This window comes from Centruroides vittatus, unplaced genomic scaffold (assembly GCF_030686945.1).
Source record: "Centruroides vittatus isolate TY-2023 unplaced genomic scaffold, ASM3068694v2 contig_76, whole genome shotgun sequence".
Lineage (NCBI taxonomy): Eukaryota > Metazoa > Arthropoda > Arachnida > Scorpiones > Buthidae > Centruroides > Centruroides vittatus.
In genome coordinates, this window is record NW_027122492.1 from 34,804 (window position 1) to 37,477 (window position 2,674).

The following is a 2,674-nucleotide window of genomic DNA, read 5'->3' on the forward strand; positions in this document are numbered from 1 at the left end:
TACGTCGGAGGTCGAGAGTCAAGCATAACTCTCCAGTTTCTTTTTCTATAACATGAACTGGGGAGTTCCATTCCGACGAGCTCTCTTCAATTATTCCGGCTTCAATGTAGGAGAAGATTAGTTTTCTGAGTTCTCTGAGGTAGCACTAAGGAATTCTGTACTGCCGGATGTTGAGAATCAATGAGGGGTTTATGCATGAAAGACTGGGTACCAGTTAGCTTAGTGGTAATAGAAGCAAAGCAATTTGGGTATTTTATAAATATATTATAAATCCTACTCTGCAGCTGGGTATCAAGCCCTATTAGGTTCAGTAGTCCGACGGGATTAAAGCTGGAACAATTGAACATCACACTTTCCTTGCTCTGGGGGCTTAGAGAGGTTTCTCTGAAAATATCTTTTATCCAATCGAGTAATTTAGGAACTTTGGTTAATATATCCATGTGAGATCTGGAAATCCCCTTGACATAAAATTATAATAAATTATATCCGAATTAATAATTACCCCTTTCTTATATCCGGATATAATCAGAATATAATACGAATTATAATAAAATTGTTTTCCATATCGAATCGAAAATTTTCCTATTATAAACATACTGCCTAAAACGATCCTGGACGAGAAAATATGCGTCCCCGGCCGTATAACTGTCAACTATCCATTGTTCTTACGCTGAGTACAGATCATCTTGCAACTTAAGTTTATAGTTAGCGCCCGAATTCGCCGTATTGTTTCCAATCCCGGGAACACCTATGGCCTAAGCACACGCACGTGACCAAATTTCCCAGCAAAAAGCTATATAAGATGCTTCCTTCCCCCCTCTGGGGAGTCAATCATCGATTTAGATCGAGTCGCGATCTTACCCTGTGTGCCTGCGGAATATATTGGATTATTGTGCCTCAAGTGCCACTGACCCTTCCCTAAAAAGGAATATTCGGTCATCGTGACGAACAGCATATTTGAAATACTGATTGTCTAAGAGGTATGGAACCCATTTATGTGAACTCTCTCTCTCCCTACGCGTGATAGGGATATAGAGCTTTATATATGCCACCCCTTTTATGTCAGATTTTTGTAACGTATATTTTGTTTTCCATTAAATCGTTGTTATCCTGTTAAATGGTGTCTTGTTTGCTCGAATATTCGCTTATCGCCTTACCACGACTCCACCTTCCCTCCTACACTCGACCGGATAAAAAGTAGTCCCGTCCCTACGGGATCCCTACTGTCAAATAAGCCATCCCTGACACGTGGGCAAGTCCCTCTGACTTGTTGCTGAAATTAAACAGAGGTCTGACCTCGTCGTCCCTCCTCGGCACACCCAATATACCCTCATGCTCTAAACCATCGGGGAACTACATACATGCCATCTTTATAGGGAAAGGATGATTCTGGAAGTTCACAGTGGCATGAAAAAGATATCTACAATTACTAATTACCTCAGTGATACCCCTGATACTGAAATTTGCATCTTTTATTCTTAATTCTTCCAATATATCCCTAGGGATAGTGTCAAACACAATCAGGTTGCACAGCAAGTTCTCTGCACCAGTGTGCAATAGAAATTTTATACTATGACCGAGAATTTGGCCTTCAATAAGGGGAAGATCCTTGCTCGACACAAGTACATTCGGGGTCAGGTTTATCACAGAAGTAGAAGCATGGCACTGACCTTCACCAAACTCCCTTGCTAGTTTAACCCTTATGTGTTGGACAGTTTCTAGCTATATGACTTAAGTCACCACACAAAAAACACACGTGAGGTTTATTCATATCAATCTGCTCCTCTTGCATGTTCTCCTGTCCTTGATTATCGGGATGATGCTGGACTGCAAGGTTAATGTTTCTCCTTTCCCGCATTCCACCTCAATTTGTTCTTCTGTTTCGGCGAAGTCGAATGCTTCCTCCAAGGTTTTGGGGTTACGACTTAAAACTTTAGATTTTTTGCGGGTGCTTAGTCCTTTCACAAAGCGTTCCATGATGACGTTGTTTTTTAATGTGGCCATGTTGTGATTGTTCTTAATAGTTCTGGCAAAGAGGGTTTTGGTATGGATGATATAGTCCATAACGGACTCGTTCGTTCCCTACTTAACGCACATTATCTGGTCTATCACATTGCTCTCCTTTCAAAGCACTTAATTAGATCATGTTTAATATCCTCAAACGAGGACGGATATTGGTCAAGAAGGCAGAAGAACGTATCTAAAGGCTCCCCCTTTAGTTTTGCCTGTAAGACAGCGATTTTTACGTCCCTCCACTCAGCTAACTTCGAGACGTTTTCAATGGTTTGGAAGAACTGGGTAATATTGACAGAATCAGCTTGGGAGTTTGAGAATGAGGGGATCATCCCCAAAAATCCAGTGACAACGAGGGGGGGGATTTGAAGCAGATAAATCACTGACCATTGTGCTTTCGGCAGGACTGTTTGAGGCCATGTCGCCACAGTTAAATACAGATACAAATAGATTCTGGTGGGATATATACAATGGGCAAGACAAACCGTTATTGTTGGTATCCTGTCGCGGACGCCATTGTGAGATTGACGAGCAAGACAAAGACACAAAATCGAAAATAAATAAAATAAAATACAATACTTTTATTAACTCGCTCGTTATGATACAGGATTCAGAGGATACCAACAACACTACTCCCACCAAATGATTAACACAATTATCC